Source organism: Choloepus didactylus, chromosome X (assembly GCF_015220235.1).
Source record: "Choloepus didactylus isolate mChoDid1 chromosome X, mChoDid1.pri, whole genome shotgun sequence".
NCBI lineage: Eukaryota > Metazoa > Chordata > Mammalia > Pilosa > Megalonychidae > Choloepus > Choloepus didactylus.
The window spans coordinates 163,609,598-163,630,259 of NC_051334.1; the positions used below are offsets into that span (position 1 = coordinate 163,609,598).

Here is a 20,662-nt window from a genome sequence, read left to right on the forward strand (position 1 = left end):
GTTGAAATAAAAGAATGAAGTTGGAAGACTCACACTTCCCTATCTTAAAACTTATTACAACATCACAGTAAACAAAACAGCATGGTCCTGGCACAAGGATAGACATGTGGACTGATGGTATCCAGTTGAGAGTTCAGAAATCAACCCTCTCACTTATGCCAACTGATTTTTTTTTTAATAATGCAAGCCCTTGCATGGCAATCCAAATTTATTGAACCACTGATGCTAAGTTATACAAAATTTGCACCATTTTGATTAAGGCTTTAGTTTACATTTGGCCACCTCAAAATAGTTGTGACATTAGGTTGGTCAATTTAAATACTGTGGCTCCCTGTTGGATAGACACACAATCTTTACAGCCAAACATTGATGCATACAAAGCAACAAGGCATTGTTAAATAAAATAGCAATTGTTACTGCAAATTAGGCCTTGTGACCAATTACACATGATTGAAATTACTTCCCACATCTACAGTACTCATCCACCATTTAACATCTCAACCAAAATGTTATACATGTGAAGCAATCAATAACAGGCAAAAATACTAAACCTGTGTATTTGGTATTGCAAATACACTTATGCATGAGCAAGCAAGGGATTCACAGTGAGAATCTACAGCTGCAGAAGCCTGAAAATGATTTATAAACATTGTCAAATCATTAAAAAATTGTTAGAAAATATACACTTCTTGTTGTAGACCCCCACTGTACACACAGCTATAAACATTGTTCCCTATGTAAACAAAAAAGGAAACATATAATAAGAGATTTGAAAAGTCTGGACACTTCCTTCCCAACAGATATTAAAGGTAATGTCTTTAATCTAAGACATTTTACTGAAAGGACTATCATATTTTAAAGACAAGATCACTGTCTCCACAGGTTTTTAAAAAATTAAAAAAACTATATAGCTGTGTTAATCAAAAGTGCTTATTTGTATAATACAATGATAATAACCTTCAATTTCTTAAAAAAATTATAACAAGCTACAAGTATCAAAGAAGTGAAGTTATCTGGAGTAGTCTATACAGGAGCTCTTTGGACTTTCTTTTATTAAGCTAAAATAGTGGTGCATTTAGGATTTACATTATTGTACTCTCCAATACAATGTTTATGGGGTGTGTTAAAGTATACAGTACACCATTTTCATACATGTACAACATTGGTGGATGAAGAATATCTCTTAAGCAGTAATACTGGATGTAGCCTCTGGTTTTACCAGTTGCATACTCTAGGACTATTATATAAGTAAAAATCTCTCTTGTGGTACTGGAAAGTGATTAGAATGTTCAAACTGATGTAGTAGCTTTCATCTGCCTCTTAAAGGGTACCACCACAGGAAAGTCCATTTAAGATGTTGGTAGGTTTAACAAAGTTGGAATCTGGCACTGTTGAATTCGGCAACAGTTCTTCAGACCTGGCTCAGAGCTACAATGCATTTGGCATATTAAGGCAGCTGACATGATGTCTTTTTGTGGGCCTTCCCAGGCACTGGAGTTTTTCTGTTAATTTGCTGGACTAGGTCATAAAAGATCTCATTAACATTTATTTTTGATTTTGCAGAAGATTCTAAGAATGTACAGTTGTTCCATTGTCTTGCTAGATTTTTTACCTTGCTCCTTTCCTACAACTCTTTCATCCTCCAAGTCATACTTATTACCAACCAGAATCATTGGAACATCACTGGTGTCTTTTACTCAAAGAATCTCTTCTCTCAGATCTTGTAAATAATTAAATGTGGACTGTGCAGTGATGGAATAAACTAATGCAAAGCCTTGTCCATTTTTCATATGCAAATCCCTCATTGCTGTGAATTGTTCCATTCCTGCATTATCCAAGATTTCGAGCATACGCTGTTGTGCATCTACTTCAACTTGCTTTCTATAAGAATCATCTATTGTTGGATCATATTTTTCAACAAAAGTTCCTTGAATGAACTGCATGGTCAGAGCAGACTTTCCAACACCTCCTGAGCCAAGAACAACTAGCTTATACTCAAGCATCGTACAAAGTTGTTGTCAAAATCTAGTACCTCTTTTGCTGGCACTGGGTCCTGGCAGCCAGCGTCTCCCTGCACCTTGTGCTCCCTCTGGGTCACTGCTCTCAGCTCCATGACTGTACTTATGCCAACTGATTTTTGATTATGGGGCAAAGACAACCATTCTACAAATGGTGCTGGGATAACTGGGTCCATTTGCAAAAGTATGAAAGTGAACCCCTACCTCACACTATATACAAAAATCAAGTCCATGTGGATCAAAGACCTAAACATAAGGACAGAAAGTATAAAATTCCTAGAAGAAAATGTAGGGAAGCATCTTCAGGATCTTCTGTTAAGCAATGGCTTCTTAGACTTTACACCCAAAGCACAAATAACATAAGAAAAAAATAGATAAATGGACCTCATCAAAATTAGAGGTGGGGCAAGATGGCAGAGCGGTGAGGTGTGGAATTTAGTCACTTTTCTAGGGCAGCTGGTAATTAGTCAGGAACTTTATGAAACAGTGTTTTCAGGGTCTCCAGTGACCAGTCATGCATCTTACACTAGTCTGGAATGGGTGGAACAGCTGAGATCACAGTGAAACCTGTAAGTTTCTCTGACAAGGGGTCTGGTGCCCCTCCCTCCCCAGGCCCAGTGGACTGTCTTACAGCTGGCTCCCTGAGGGAAAAAAAGCAATCTGCTGGGAGCAAGAAGGGGGTCTCAACCCAGCCTTAATTGCAGAATTAATTGACAAATTAATTAATTAACTTTGGGAGTTGGGGGTATTTGGGCTGCAGGAGAAGGGCTGAGCTCCAGGAAGGGGGGCATGTTGAAGTCGGCACCCATCTGGTGGCTCCAGAAAGGCTTGGGTTTTTTCTACATTTTGTCCATTTTCTTTTCTTGCTCTCTGACTCCTTATCTTTTTACATTTCAATAGCCCCCTAGCAAGGGAAGAATTAAAGCTGTTGGAGAGTAACTATCCAGGTGAAAGAGTTAATGGCCTAAAGTGCATATTTTTAAATACACTGTACTGAGACTGACAAAACTTGGGGGCTGGGGAGAGACTTTAAAAAGGGATTTCTTTTTTTCTTTTTCTTTTCTTTCTTTTTTTCTTTTAAAAATAACTATTCTAAGTAGCTCTTTACAGAAAGCCTCAGATATTTGCAATGAGCCTCTGAACCCAGGCAATGGAGAACTGAGATAGGTCTGACAGACAAAGCAGTGAACCTAGTGGGGGAGACAATTCCCTAAAGGGCATAACTTCCCCAAGGAAATTGGGGCATGGTCCAGCTCAAGTGGCAGCCCTCCTCCAAGGAACTCAGACTCCAGGGGCTGGATAAAAGAAACCAGCTTCAGCCAGCCATGCCCCTGATAGGGACAGAATCTGTGGAGATCTAAAGGCACTGCACCTCTTTACGCTGGTGGGGAGCTGAGGGCTGACTAGTGCCACCTGCTGGGTAAGATAGGAAAAGCATCAAATCTAGAGATTTGCAGGAGGTTCTCATTCTCAGGGAAACTCCATGTCCTCCCCCTGAGACCTGGAGCTCTCTGGACTGGGAAAACCTGATTGGGGTTGACCACATCTGAGGAAACCCTCTCACAAAAAGGATACATAGAGGCAGGGGAAGAAACAGAAAAATAGGTGAAAAATACTGATAATCTAAATAGAATCTAAGTTAGAGGTCTAGAATAAGTTGAACTGAACACCAAAGGATAGAGAACAAAGCCAACCAACAAGAAAACCCTAGGTAAAAGAGCAAAAATGAGCTCCAGAATGAACTAATCAAGAAAATCAGATGCCTAGACAGCTAAAAATAATGAGCCATACTGGGAAACATGAAAATATGGACCATCCAAGGAACAAACTAATAGTTCAACTGAGATACAGGAGTTGAGGCAACTAATTAAAGACATTCCAACAAATCTCCTAAATCAATGCAAAAATCAATTCAATGAACTGAGGGAAGATATGGCAAAAGAGATGAAGCATAAAAAGAAGACACTGGATGACCATAAAGAAGAATTCATAAGCTTGAAAAAACAAATGGCAGAACTTATGGGAATGAAAGGCATACTAAAAGAGATGGAAAAAAAAACAATGGAGGGATCCAACAGAAGATTTGAACAGGCAGAAGATAGAATCAGTGAATGGAAGACAGACATTTGAATTCATACACACAAAAGAACAGATGGGGAAAGAATGGAAAAATGCAAGCAGGGTCTTAGGGAGCTGAATGACAACATGAAGCAAACAAAAATACATGTTATGGGTGTCCCAGAAGGAAAGGAGAAGGGAAAGGAGGCAGAAAGAATAACAGAAGAAATATTCACTGAAAATTTACCAACACTTATGAAAGACAGAAAATTACAGATTCAAGAAATACAGTGTACCCCAAACAGAATAGATCCAATAGACCTATTCCAAGACACTTACTGATCAGATTATCCAATGTCAAAGACAAAGAGAGAGTTCTGAAAGCAGCAAGAGAAAAGCAATCCATCACATACAAGGGAAACTCGATAAGACTATGTACAGATTTCTCTGCACAAACCATGGAGGTGAGAAGACAGTGGTATGATATATTTAAGATACTGAAAGAGAAAAACTTCCAACCAAGAATTCTATATCTGGAAAAACTGTCCTTCAAAAATGAAGGAGAGATTAAAATATTTTCAGACAAACAGACACTGAGAGAGTGTGAATAAGAGACTGGTGCTACAAGAAATACTAAAGGGAGTGCTACAGGCTGATAGGAAAAGACAGGAAAGAGAGGTCTGGAGAAGAGTGTAGAAACGAAGACTACAAGAAGGGTAAAAGGAGAGAGGGGAAAAAATAAGATATGACATATAAAATCCAAAAGACAAAATGGTTGAAGAAAGTACTACCCTTACAGTAATAACACTAAATGTTAATGGTTTAAACTCCCCAATAAAAAGACATAGGCCGAATGGATTAAAAAACAGGACCCATCTATATGTTGTCTACAAGAAATGCACTTTAGACACAAGGAAAAAAATAGGCTGAAAGTCAAAGGTTGGAAAAGGATATTTCAAGCAAACAATAACCAGAAAAAAGCACAAGTAGCTACATTAATATCAGAAAAATTAGACTTCAAAAGTGAAACAATTAAAAGAGACAAAGAAGAACACTCTATATTTTAAAAATGGTCAATTCATCAAGAAAATATAGCAATCATAAATATTTATGAACCAAGCCAGAGTGCCCCCCAAATATGTGAGGCAAACACTGAGAACACTGAAAGGAGCAGTAGATATATCTACAATAATAGTTGGAGACTTCAATACACCACTCTCATCAATGTATAGAATATCTAGGCAGAGAACCAATAAGGAAACAGAGATGGTGAATTGTACAATAAATGAATTAGACTTGACAGACATTTATAGAACATTATACCCCGCAACAGCAGGATACACATTTTTCTCAAGTGCACATGGAACATTATCTAGGATAGGGCACATGTTGGGTCACAAAGCAAGTCTCAACAAATTTAAAAATATTAGTATTATACAAAACATCTTCTTGGATCATAATGGAATGAAGTTGGAAATCAATAACAGGCAGAAGGTCGTAAAATTCACAAGTATATGGAAGCTAAACAGCACACTCTTAGAAATTCAGTAGGGAAAGGTAGCAATTACAAGAGAAATTAGTAAATACTTTGAGGCAAATGACAATGAAAACACATCATATCAAAACTTATGGGATGCAGCAAAGGTGGTGCTGAGAGGGAAATGTATTGCCCTAAATGCCTATATTAAAAAAGGAGAGAGAGCAAAACTGAGGAATTAACTGTTAACCTCAAGGAACTAGAGAAAGAACAGCAAACTAACCCCAAAGCAAACAGAAGGAAAGAATTAGCAAAACTTAGAGCAGAAATAAATGAAATTGAGAACAGAAAAACAAGAGAATCAACAAAACCAGAAGTTGGTTCTTTGAGAAAATCAACAAAATTGATGGAACCTTAGCTAGGCTAACAAAGAGGGAGGGAGGGAGGGAGGGAGAGAGAGAGAGAGAGAGAGAGAGAGAGAGAGAGAGAGAGAGAGAGAGAGAGAGAGAGAGAAGGTGCAGATAAATACAATCAGAAATGGGAAAGGTGACATAACTACTGACCCTGCAGAAATAAAGGACATACTGAGAAGATACTATGAGCAACAATATGTTAATAAAATAGACAACTTAGATGAAATGGACAACTTACTAGAAAAGCATAAACAACCAACACTGACTCAAGAAGAAATAGATTACCTCAAAAAACCCATCACAGGAGAAGAAGAAGATGGCAGCATGGAGAGGAGTGGAAGATAGTTAGTCCCCCTGGAAAAACTAATAAACAACCAGGAACAACTAGTAAATAATCTGGAATAACTGCTGGGGGACAGATGTGACCATCCACACATCATACAGTAACCTGGATTGGGAGGAATACTTGAGATTGCAGCATAAAATCTGTAAGTAAAAACTGTGAAACCCCACCAAGAGCCCCCACCCCCATGGCAGCCCAAACTGCAAAGCCTCGTGGTGCTAGAGAGCAGCACTCTCTGAACAAGCAAATATACCTCAGCCCAGCTTCAACTGAGGTTTTAATTAACAAATGTTGACTGCTCAAAACAAGCAGACAGAGGCTTTTGGTGATAACTGACCTTAGAGAGCTGGAGGACCTCTCTAGGAGGGAGGGGAAGCCCAGAGGATTGGGTGATATCTCTGGCCAACAGGCTAAATTGAGGCAGGCTGTCGACTGGCCTTGAAGGGGGGCTTTCTGTCCCTTTTCGGATCAGTGGAGAAAGACTCAGCCATTTTCAGTTCCTAGTGCTCTGACCCAGACAATGGTGGAAATAGCAGAGTCAGAGAGACTATTCAAATGCAAATGACACCTCCCTAGGGGGTGTATCTTCCCTAAGAGGAAAGAGGTGGTGCAAAGATCTACTAACTGCCTTCCATTCAGAATGAGACCCCAGAGCCTGGGGGAAAACACCCATGGGCCACACCTCCTTACACCACTCTGGAGTGACAGGCTGACAGGCACTACCTGCTGGGCAGAAAAGCACAGTGGCTTGAGGCCTCACAGGGTGTGTCAATCTTCTAGGACACACCCTCAGGGAAACCAGATACTATTGCCTCATTCTGAGACCTGAGCCAGTTCTGGTCTGGGAAAACCTGATTGGGGTAACCAAAGAAACCAGATGCCAAGACAACAGAAAACTACAACCTACACTAAGAAAAATGAAGTTATGCCCCAACCAAAGGAACAAACTTACACTTCAACTGAGATACAGGAATTGAAACAACTAATGCTAAATCAATTCAAAAAGTTTAGGGAAGATATGGCAAAAGAGATGAAGCATATAATGAAAACACTGGGCATACATAAGGTAGAAATTGGAAGTTCGGAAAAACAACTGGCAGAATAAATGGAAATGAAAGACACAACACAAGAGATGAAAAATACAATGGAGACATACAACAGCAGATCTCAAGAGGCAGAAGAAAACACACAGGAACTGGAGAACAAGACACCTGAAAGCCTACACACAAAAGAATAGATAGAGAAAAGAATGGAAAACTATGAGCAACATCTCCAGGAATTGAATGACAACACGATACACAGAAATGTACGTGTCATTGGTGTCCCAGAAGGAGAAGAAAAGGAAAAAGGGGCAGAAGCAATAATAGAGGAAATAATCAATGAAAATTTCCTATCTCTTACGAAAGACATAAAATTACAGATCCAAGAAGTGCAGCATACCCCAAACAGAATAGATCTGACTAGGCCTACACCAAGACACTTAATAATCAGATTATCAAAAGTCAAAGATAAAGAGAGAATACTGAAAGCAGCAAGAGAAAAGCAATCCATCACATACAATGGAAGCTTGATAAGACTATGTGTGGATTTCTCAATAGAAACCATGGATGCAAGAAAGAAGTGGGGTGATATATTTAAGATACTGAAAGGGAAAAACCACCAACCAAGAATCCTACATGCAGCAAAACCATCCTTCAAATATGAGTCACAGCTTAAAATATTCTCTGACAAACAGACACTGACAGAGTTTGTGAACAAGATACCTGTTGTATAGGAAACACTGAAGGGAGCACTGCAGACAGAAAGGAAAAACAGGAGTGAGAGGTTTGGAACACAATTTTGGGAGATAGTAGCACAGCAATGTAAGTACACTGCACAAAGATGACTGTGAGTATGGATGAAAGAGGAAGGTTAGGAGCATGTAGGACACCAGAAGGAAAGAGGAAAGATAAAGACTGTACAACTCAGTGATACCTAGGGTGCTCAACAATTGTGATAAAAGGTACAAATATGTTTTTACATGAGGGAGAACAAATGAATGTCAGCCTTGCAAGGTGTTAAAAATAGGGTGGTATTGGGGGAAAATACAATCAATGCAAACTAGAGACTATTTAAAAAACCCATCACAAGTAAGGATATTGAGTCAGTTATCAAACAGCATCCAAAAAAGTAATGCCCAGGACCACAGGGCTTCACATGTGAATTCTACCAAGCATTCAAGAAAGAATTAATACCAATCTTGCTCAAACTCTTCAAAAAAATTGAGTAAGGAAAGCTACCTAACTCATTCTATGAAGACAACATCACCCTAACACCAAAATCAAAGATACTACAAAAAAGAAAATTATAGACCAATTTTTTAATGAATATAGATGCAAAAATCCCCAACAAAGTACTCAGAAATTGAATCCAGCACCACATTAAAAGAATAATACACCATGAACAGGCGGGATTTATTCCAGATATATGAGGCTGGTTCAACACAAGAAAATCAATTAATGTAGTAAATCACATCAATAAATCAAAGCAGAAGAACCATATGATCATGTCAATCAATGCAGAAAAGACATTTGACAAAATTCAACATCTTTTCTTGATGAAAACACTTTGAAGGATAGGACTAGAAGGGAACTTTCACAATATGATAAAGGCAATATATGAAAAACCCACAGATAACATCATACTCAATGGGGAAAGACTGAAAGCTTTCCCTCTAAGATCAGGAACAAGACAGGGATGCCCACTCTCACCATTGTTATTCAACATTGTGCTGGAAGTTCTAGCTAGAGCAATTAGGCAAGAAAAAGAAATAAAAGGCATCAAAATTGGAAAGGAAGTAAAACTTTCATTGTTTGCAAGTGACATGATTCTATAGAATAGAAAATCCAGAAACATCTACTGCAAAGCTACTAGAACTAATCAATGAATATGGCAAAGTGGCAGGCTACAAGATCAACATGCAAAAATCTGTAGTGTTTCTATATACAAGGAATGTGCAGCAAGAGGTGGAAATCAAGAGTAAAATTCCATTTACAATAGCAACCAAAAGAATCATATATTTAGGAATAAACTTAACCAAGGCCACAAAGGACCTATACTGAGGAAACTACAAGAAACTGCTAAAAGAAATCAACAGTACCAAAAAAAATGGAAGAACATACTGTGTTCATGGATTAGAAGACTAAATATGATGTCTATTCTACATAAACTGAGTTATAGATTCAATGCAATACCAATTAAAATCCCAACAACTTATTTGCACCAATAGAAAAACCAATAACCAAATTTATTTGGAAGGGCAAGTTGCCTAAAATTGCCAGAAATATCTTGATAAAGAGGAATGAAGTGGGAAGTCTCACACTACCTGACTTTGAAACATATTACAAAGCTACAGTGGTCAAAAAAGCATGGTACTGGCATAAGAATAGATATATTGACCAATGCAATTGAATTGAGTGTTCAGAAATAGACTCTCACATCTATGGACAATTGATCTTTGATAAGGCAGTCAAGCCAATGCAATTGGGACAGAGCAGCCTCTTTAATAAATGGTGTTTGGAGAACTGGATATCCATTTCCAAAAGAATGAAAGAGGACTTCTATCTCACACTTTATACAAAAATTAACTCAAAACGGATCAAAGACCTAAATATTATTGCTAAGACCATAAGACTCTTAGAAGAAAATGTAGGGAAATATCTTAAAGACCTTGTGATAGGAGGTGGATCCCTAGACCATATGCCCAAGGCACAAGCAACCAAAGAAGAAATAGACAAATGGGACCTCCTCAAAATTAAACACTTTTGTACATCTAAGATCTTTGTCAGAAAAGTACAAAGGCAGCTTACACAATGGGAGACAATAATTGGAAACCACATATCAGATAAGGGTTTAATAACCTGAATATATAAAGCAGTCCTACAACTCAACAAGAGAAAGACAAACAACGCAATTAAAAATGGGCAAAAGACATGGACAGACACTTTTCTGAAGAGGAAATACAAATGGCTCAAAAACATGTGAAAAAATGCCCAACTTCCATGGCTATTAGGGAAATGCAAATCAAAATCACCATGAGATATCATCTCGCACCTACCAGAATGGCCCTTATCAAAAAAAGAGAAAATTACAAGTGCTGGAGAGGATGTGGAGAAAGAGGCGCACATTCACTATTGGTGGAAATGTACAACGGTGCAACCACTGTGGAATACAGTGTGGAGGTTCCTCAGGAAGCTGAGTATAGATTTCCCATATGACCCACCTATTCCATTGCTAGGTATATACTCAGAAGAGCTGAAAGTTAAGACACAAACGGACATTTGCAAACTGATGTTTATTGCGGCATTATTCACAATAGCCAAGAGATGGAAACAGCCCAAATGTCCATCAAAGGACGAGTGGATAAACAAACTGTGGTGTATACACATGATGGAATATTATGCAGCTGTAAGACAGAACAAAGACATGGATCATGTAATAATGTGGATGAACCTTGAGGACATTATGTTGAGTGAAGTTAGCCAGAAACAAAAGGACAGATTCTGTATGGTCTCACTAATATGAACAGACATTAATGAACAAACTTTGGGAGTTAAAAGCTGACAACACAGGCGACCAGGAGATAGAAAGAGGGCAGAGATCAGCCATTTGATGCTGAAGGACTACAGAACGTTTAGGATTGATTGCATAGATCCAGAAATAGATAGCATAATACTGTGTGGTGGTAGCACAGTATTGTAAGTACACTGAACAAACATGTCTGTGAGTAAAGCTGAAAGAGGTGGAATAGGGGAATGTATGACACCAGAGGTAAAGATAGATGATAAGGACTGGGACTGTATAACTTAGCAAAAACTGGAGTTGTCAATGATTGTTACTAAATGTACAAATTTAAAAGGGTTTTACATGTTGGAGAACAAATGAATGTCAGCCATGTAAAGTGCTGAAAAAGGGATGATATTGGGGAAAAAGTATAATCAAAGCAAACTGGAGTTTATGGTCAGCAGTAAGATTGTAATATGCTTCCATTGGATATAATAATTGCTTTGGGCAATATACCAAAGCTAAACGTGCATGGGAGAGGGATATAATGCAGGGATATGGGATTCTTGGTAGTGGTTTTGTTGTCTGACCTTACTATTATATTGTATTGTATGATATTTTATCTTTCTTTTTATTATCTTTTTTATTATTCTTTTTTAAAAAACCCTTTTTTGTAGTAATCAATATGTTCAAGTGCTTACTGTTGTGATAAATGCACAACTATATGATGATACCATGAACAATTGATTGTACACTGTGAATAATTGTATGGTATGTGAATATATCTCTATAAATTTCTAGGAAAAATATAAATAGGGATAAAAGTGCTGGAGAAAAAATGGAGAGAGGGATGTAACTATTTCCTGTTGGTGAGGAGGCAGAATGGTATAGCCTGTCTGGAGGACAGTGTGATGGTTCCACAAGAAGCTAAGTATGTGGGTGCCATAAGGTCCTGCAACCTCATTATGGGATATATACTTGGAGGATCTGAGAGCAGGGACATGAATGGATATTTGCACACTGGTGTTTATGGAGGCAGTATTCATGATTTGCAATGGGTGGAGGTGGTCTAAGGGTACACTGACTGATGAACAGAATGGTGAACTGTGGTGTACGCATACAATGGAATACTGAGCAACTGCGAGGAGGAGTGAAGCTGTGAGACATGCAAAGAGGTGAATGGATCCTGTAGACAGCGTTTTGAGTGAAGTACACCAGAAACAAAGACAAACATTATAATGCCTGACCAATATGGACTAACTACAATATGCAAACTCAGAATTGAATCTTAGAGCACAGCTTATCAGGGGAACACTTATTGTAATTGCCCCTAGATTGTAATCTCTTACAGCAGTCACATGTTTCCTGAATTTTAATGGCTATCTCCAAATTCTGAGATGCTGAACCCTTTGTGTATAACCTGATCGGTCTCTGGAACTTTGGGTATCTGTGTGACACCTGAAACTCAGAACTAGAGCTCAGCAGATATGAATGTCAGTATTAACGCATACAGCAACTGTTTAAAAAGCTGAAAAAGAGTCCAGACTTCACTTAGAGATATGAATGAAGCAGATCTGGTTAGGACTAGGGCAAATCAAGCCAAAGAGTAAAGGACGATACTGACCATGTTTAAAAACTTCAACTTCCGTGTGAGACCAAGGGAAGATATGTTTATTTGGTTCAGGATCAATATTTTCTAAACATTTTGACTTGTACAGTTGGTTTGTTCAAGCACTATAATTACATGGAACTTTGAATAGGAAGTGAGATCTGGTAGGTTTGTACAGGTTAGTGTGAAATAGTGACACATCCCAAAGTAATATGTGCAGAGAATAAAAGTATATATGCAGACCCCCACCCCCAAGGAGCTGAGGGGAAATGCAGAAGTGTTGGACTTCCTCACCTGGATTGCTGCTGATGTTCTCACAAACATTGAGAACTGACGGTTTGGTATGCCGAGCCCTCTATCTTGGGGCTTGCCCTTGTGAAGTTCATTACTGCAAAGGAGAGGCTAAACCTGCTTATAATTGTGCCTAAGAGTCTCCCCCTGAGTACCTCTTTGTTGCTCAGATGTGACCCTCTCTCTCTAGCTAAGCCAACTTGGCTGGTGAACTCACTGCCCCCCCCCCCCCACATGGGATCTGACTCCCAGGGGTGTAACTCTCCATGGCAATGCAGGATATGATTCCTGGGGATGAATCTGGACCTGGCATTGTGGGATTGAGAATATCTTCTTGACCAAAAGGGGGATGCAAAATGAAACAAAATAAAGTTTCACTGGGTGATAGATTACAAATGGAGTCAAGAGGTCACTCTGGTGGACATTCTTATGCACTATATAGATAACACTTTTTAGGTTTTAATGAATTGGAATAGCTAGAAGTAAATACCTGAAACTACCAAACTCCAACCCAGTAGCCTTGATTCTTGAAGATGATTGTAGAACTATGTAGCTTACAGGGGGTGACAGTGTGATTGTGAAAACCTTGTGGGTCACACTCCCTTTATCCAGTGTATGGATGGATGAGTAGAAAAATGGGGACAAAAACTAAATGAAAAATAGGGTGGGATGGGAGAGATAATTTGGGTGTTCTTTTTTATTTTTATTTTTTATTCTTATTTTTACTCTTTCTGGTGTAAGGAAAGTGTTCAAAAATAGATTGCAGTGATGAATGCACAACTATATGATGGTACTGTGAATAGTTGATTGTACACTATGGATGATTGTATGGTATGTTAATATATTTCAATAAAACTGAATTTTAAAAAATTAGAAAATCTTTGGAACGTCAAATGACTTTATCATCAAGGTAGAACAACAGCTTATACAATGGGAGAAAATATTTGGAACCACATATCTGATAAAGGTTTTATATCCAGAATATTAAAAAAAGCCTTCAACTCAACAACAATAAGATGAAGAACCAATTTAAAAATGAGTAAAAGTCTTTAATATACATTTCTCCAAAGAAGAAATTCAAATGCCAAAGAGCACACAAAAAGTTGCTCATCATTAGTAATTAGAGAAATGCAAATCAGAACCACAATAAGATACCACTTCACACCCACTAGGAAGCTATTATTAAAAAACTAAAAATAACAAATGTTGGTGAAGATGCAGAGAAATAGGAACCCTAATACATTGTTGGTGGCAATGTAACATAGTATAGCCACTGTGGAGAGCAGTTTGACAGTTTCTGAGAAAATTTAACACAGAATTTCCACTTAATCCAGCAATTCCACTCCTAGGTAGATACCCAAAATAATTAAAAGCAGGGACTTGAACAGATATTTGTACACTGACTTTCAGAGCAGCATTATCCACAATTTCCAAAAGATGGAAGCAACCCAAGTGTCCATAAACCAATGAATGGAAAAATAAAATTTGATATATAGACACAGTGGGATATTATTCAGCCATGATAAGGAATGAAGTTCTGATACATGCTGCAACATGGATGAACTTTGAAGACATCATGTTGAGTGAAATAAGCCAGACACAAAAGGACAAATATTGTGTAAGCTCACTGATATGAAATAATTAGGATAAGTAAGTTCATAGAGTCAGAATCTAGAATATAGGTTACCAGGGGGCAGAGTGGGGGTAGGAAATAGGGAGGTAATGCTTAAAATGTACAGAATTTCTATTTTGGAGAATGAAAAAGTTTGGATAATGAATGGTGGTGATGGTAGCCCAACATTGTGAACATAATTAAGAGCACTGTATTATGTATCTGAATGTGTTAAAGAGGGAAATTTTAGGTTGTATATATGTTACTAGAATAAAATTTTAAAAATACATGGAACTTCACAACACAATGGACCCTAAATTAAACCATGGATTATAGTTAATAGTATAACTATAAAACTATGCTTTCATCAACTGTAACAAATGTACCACACCAATGCAGGGTGTGAATAATAGGGTGGTATATGTGAATCCTGTATTTTCTGAATGATTGATCTGTAAACCCAAAACATCTATAATAAAAAAAGAATAAGAAAAATAAAATGGCACCAAGTAACTATATAATTTATACTTTGCAGGTATCATTTTTTAAAAAATATTAAAATTTAATTCTTCTGGTCGGACATTTGCCTGACATAATCACAGTATGTTCATCGTTTAAACAGGTCTCATATTTTGGGGGTGTTACTGATAATTTAAAATGTTTACTTACTTCTCTACATGGGCTGAAGGTAAACTAACTGCTTTCTTGCTTTCTTTTTAGCTCAGCTGGTGTTGATCTAAACAAATGTCATCAGTTTCTGCTTTCATTATTATTTGAATGAAGTGAAATTAGGTGTTATTATGAATGATAGGTGTTCTTTTTGTTAATTATCTGAGGCTGATTACTAGGTATTACAATATGGGATTCTGCTGACTGTTGCATACAAATCAAGAAGAGTGCATATGTAGTATCATGTCAGGTAATGAGGGCCAGGAGCCTCAACCGGGACCATTTTACCAAAGTGTAACATAATTGTAGCTGTAAATCAGAGACCACAGGTGTTACAGAAATAAAACAGCTGATCCATATGGGATGTCCAGAGTTCATTCAATAGTAAGCAATCAGGAGATCTTAGCTTGTTCATTCAAATGTGGTGGGCTGGCAGCAGCAGTGGACTGAGTGCATGAAGGTATGAGTTTGAAAGCCTGCTCCTAAACTAGTAAACCTACTCCCTATATAACCTAGACTGATCATTTCTCTAAGTTTCAGTCTCCTCAGACTGTTTTTAGCTTTAGCAGTTTATAAATCTGTAATTTTACTCAGTGCAAGGCACTATGCTAGGTGTTTTGTGGGAGGCAAAGTTGTCTAAGACACTGTCCATGTTCTTAAAAATAAAAGTAAGACATTGAATGTTTCCACAAATGTATAGTAAACATTGCCACCCACACTCAAGAAAGCTCCAAGTACTGAAATAGAAATAGGATACATAAATTGACAGTGACACAATTCCAACAATGAAACAAGGCTATAACATTTGTCTTTGCTTTGACTCCCTTTGTTCCTCTCCATATATCTATCTATGTACTGCTAATATGCTGTGATACACTGATTTAAAAATAAGTATAACAAAACTTAGGTATGTGTGTAGTCTCTTTGAAGTAATATCCTTGAAAGATTATTCACAGTCCTTGGTAGCTGCCTTCACTGCCTGTAGCACATGTTCAAAATTTAATTATTTGGAACAGATGTTCATCATTGGACAATAGACAAGGTGTATGGGAACAACCAAATGTTACTTAGAGCTAAGTCAAATGAATAAGACAAGTGATCAAGCTGGGACATAAATTTTAAGTTAAAAATGAGGTGTGACAATTAAGAAATGAGATTGGTTTTCTTAAGGGCCTCTTAGTTGGTTCTGAAGGCAAGTCTATTCCCAGAGATGCTTTGAGTAACACAATGATAAGTAGACAATCTCCCAAGCAAGACACTTTAAAAGGCAATGGCATTAATCTGGCACACTTAAGATGTCATGGTTTATTTAGTTAGAAATTGTAGCTATGTTATTAAAAGTTACATGTTATACCTGACTGATCCTTGTTACATTTTTGTTTCAAGTAACATGTTTCACTTTTGAAAGAAAAAAAAATTTTAACATTTATTGAATTGCCCCTCCCCTTATATATGCATTATGTGTTAGATACTAAGCTAGATAACTCCCACAGCAATCATGAATGAAGTAAGCATCATGTTCCCCACTTAAGAGATTATAAACTCAGCAAAAAAGTTAAGTGGCCTATCAATAGAAATCAAGATCTTCCTTCAAGTTTGCCAAAGATCATAAAAGAACCCTTCTCCATAGTGTATTTGAGAAAATCTTGCCCAGTAATTAGCAATGTAGCATTAGTGCATTTCCTTTCCCTTTTGTGGTATTGCAAGACCATTTTATCCAACTAGAGTACAGCAGTGTTTCCATACTTGCTTGTAAGAGACTAATGTAATAAAAATGATTTTTCATTTATTTGATACTGAATTCTAAATAATAATCCTTTCAGCTTTGCCAGTTAACCACAAAAGGCAAAGTAGTTTGTTGTGTGGTTGGTTTGTTTTATTGAGCTTCAAGTCTTTTTGACCCATAGCACATATTCATCTTGGTTCCTGATAAAAGTCCTTTGAAATAGTCTCCAGGCTTCTAAAATTTTTGCACAGCCAAGAAAATAGTAACTATCCAGCCTTACATACTTTACTAATCTTTCTGAACCTATTTTCTTGTCTTTCATCTGGGGATAAAAATATCTACCTTACTCCCCTTGCAGGACTGATGAATGGCCTGATTTCAGTAATGTAGTTGAATGGACATTGAAGAATGTAATGCATGGTATGAAATGCACAGTATTGTTTTTTCTCAGCAATTATGGGATTGACTAACCACTGAGCCAATATAGACTCTGATGTAATTTAATCTAAGTCCTGGACTGGCTCAAGAGAGATTATTTTCTTCATGTCAGCTCCAGAACAGAAAGAACTCATATATTACTAAAGTTCAGGTCCTGAAAGATTTCCTTTTGACAGTTAAGCATGGCAGTTGTTACTACTCACTGTCAAAAACATTGGACCAAGTGGTTTATATCAAAGAACCAAGTGGCAACATTTCTCTAAATCCCTTGCCCTCTCTGGGGCACAACCCCATGGGGCCCTCCTGCAAAGAGAAACTGATTGGTCTAAGCAGGGAAAGCAAAGGGAAGGAGTAAAAGATTTCAGAGTAAAAAGCAGGGGGGCCACAGGGCTTTCAGCCATGACTTTTGCCAGCTGTTTAAAGATGGGCAAGACTCTATTGTATTCTGACCATCAGTTTCCTTAGCCAATATACAAAAACTGTATATTGAGTGCCCATTATGCAAAATAATATGAAAGGGAGGCAGGGCAAGATGGCAGCATAGGGAGGTGTGGAATTTAGTTAGTCCTCTAGAACAGCTAGTAATCTGTCAGGAACAACTAGTTTATAGTCTGGAACAACTGTTTGGGGGACATCCATGACCAGGCACAGATTGTACACCAGTCTGGAATGGGTGAAAAGGCTGAGACCACAGCATTGAACTGTAAGTAAAGCCGCCAGACTGCAGAGGCTTGCACCCATTCCTCACTGTTATGGCAGACTGAGTTGGAACACATCCCTGTGGGATTAAGAAGCAGTGTCTACTAGGAGCAAGGGAAGGTAGAAAACCATGCTCCAATCATGGATTTAATTAACAAATTTGGACTACTGAACAAGCTATGAGCACAGATAAACCCAGAACAAACAGGAAGGGCACCCTGAGGTCTCTCCCAGCAGAGAGGAGATGGGCTGACAGAAATAAATAAATAAATAAATAAATAAATAAATAAATAAACAAACAAACAGGGGCTTTTGCAGTTGGATGAGCTCACAATACTTGAAAAGGGCCGTTTCTCAAGAAAAGGGGAACATAGAACCAGGTACCAAATCTGGCTCATGACTGTTGAAACTGGAGGACTGGGTCTGGCTCCGAAAAGGGGATTTTTTTCTTTTTCCTTTTTTTTTCTCTCATTCTAAGTAGCTCACTACAGAAAGCCTCAGGTATTTTCAATTGTCAGCACTGACCCAGGCAAGGATGGAGTTAAGATAGTCACAGTCAAAGGAAAAACTCAAGTGTAGGAGACAATTCCCTAAAGGGCTTATCTTCCCTAAGAAAATGGGGGGTGGCTGGATCCCAGCTCAAATGGTTGCCCTCCCCGAGAGAATTCAGACCCCAGGGCCTGGGGGAAAAAATAAAGAGGAAGAGCCTAAGCTTGGCTTCTGACTCAGCCTCGCTCCATAGCAGGGACAGGGTCTACTGAGAATTAAAGGCACCACACCTCTTTATGACAGTGGGTAGCTGTGGGCTGACAAGCACCACCTGCTGGGCAGGATAGGAAGAGCATGGAGTCTAGAGGCCTCACAGGAAAGTCTGACAACTGGATGAGTCTCATCGTCAGGGAAATGTGATACTGATTACAACCTCCTCCTGAGACCTGGGCCTGTCTGGTCTGGGAAAATCTGATTGATGTAATCAAGGACATCAGATGCCTGAACAACAGAAAATTACAAGTCACACTAGGACTTTTGACCCAGTCAAAAGAACAAACTTACACTTCAAATGAGATACAAGAGTTGAAACAACTTGTTAAAGCTGTTCAAACAAATATGGTAAATCAATTCAAAACTCAAATCAATGAATTGAGGGAAGATATGGCAAAAGAGATGAAAGACATAAAGAAGACATTGGGGGAACATAAGGAAGAACTCAAAAGTTTGAAAAAACAATTGGCAGAACTTATGAGAATGAAAGTCACAATAGAAGAGATGAAAAACATGATGGAGACACACAACAGCAGATTTAAAGAGGCAGAAGAAAGGATTCAAGAACTAGAGGACAAAACATCTGAAATCCTACACACAAAAGAACAGACAGGTAAAGAATGGAAAAAATATGAGCAGGGTCTCAGGGAATTAAATGACAACATGAAGCACCCAAATATACATGTGATGGGTGTCCCAGAAGGAAAAGAGAAGGGAAAAGGGGCAGAAAGAATAATGGAGGAAATAATCACTGACAACTTCCCATCTCTTATGAAAAACATAAAATTAAAGATACAAAAAGTGCAGTGTACCCTCAAAAGAATAGATTCAAATAGAACTACTCCAAGACACTTAATAATCAGATTATTAAATGCAAAGACAAACAGAGAATCCTGAAAGCAGCAAGAGAAAAGTGATCCATTACATAAAAAAGAAGCTTGATAAGACTATGTGTGGATTTCTCAGTAGAAACCATGGAGGTGAAAAGGCAGTGGTATGATATATTTAAAATACTGAAAGAGAAAAACTGCCAACCAAGAATCCTATACCCAGAAAAACTGTCCTTCAAAAATGAGGGAGAGTTTAAAATATTTTCATACAAACAGACACTGAGAGAGTTTGTGAACCAGCTACCTGCTCTACAAGAAATACTAAAGGGGCATTACAGGCAAATAGGAACAGACAGGAGAGAGAGGTTTGGAAGGCTAGGGGCATATATGACACCAGAAGGAAAGAAAGAAGATAAAGCATGGGATTGTATAACTTAGCAAAACCTAGAGTGGTCAATGATGGTGAGTAAATGTACAAATATAAGAATGTTTTTACATGAGGGAGAACAAACGAATGTCAACATTGTAAGGGTTCAAAATTGGATGGTATAGGTGTAAAACACAATGAAAGAAAACTAGAGACTATAGTTTACAGTAACATTGTAATATGCCTCCATTAATTGTAACAAAGGAAATATACCAAATCTAAATGTTTATAAGAAGGAGATATAAGACAGTAGTATGGGATTTTTGGTGTTGTTGTTGTTGTCTGACCTTTTCATTGTATTTTATTTTATTTTTATTTTTTCTTCTATTTTTTTATTCTTCATTTTTTTCTCCTCTTCCTCTTTCTTGGAGAAGAAATGAGAATGTCCTCATATAGAATTTGGTGGTGAATGCATAACTATGTGATTATACCAGGAACCACTGATTGTTTACTTAGGATGGATTGCATGGTGTGTGGATAAAACTGTTTAAAAAATAGAGGGTTACAAGTGCTGGAGAAAATGTGGAGAATGGGATGTACCTATTCCCTGTTGGTGGGGAAGTAGAATGGTGCAGCCCATCTGGAGGGCAGTGTGGTTGTTCCACAGGAAGCCATATGTTCCTGCAACCCCATTATTGGATATATACTTAGAAGAACTGAGAGCAGGGACATGAATGGCATTTGCACACTGGTGTTCATGGTGGCAGTATTCACAATTCACAATGGATGGAGGTGGCCTAATGGTATG

The 20,662-nt window shown here is 38.0% G+C and overlaps 1 pseudogene; it reads right to left on the minus strand.

Annotated features, from left to right (window-relative positions):
- Positions 1-1,447: 1,447 nt before the first annotated feature.
- LOC119522444 lies at positions 1,448-2,003 on the minus strand (annotated as a pseudogene).
- Positions 2,004-20,662: the final 18,659 nt, after the last annotated feature.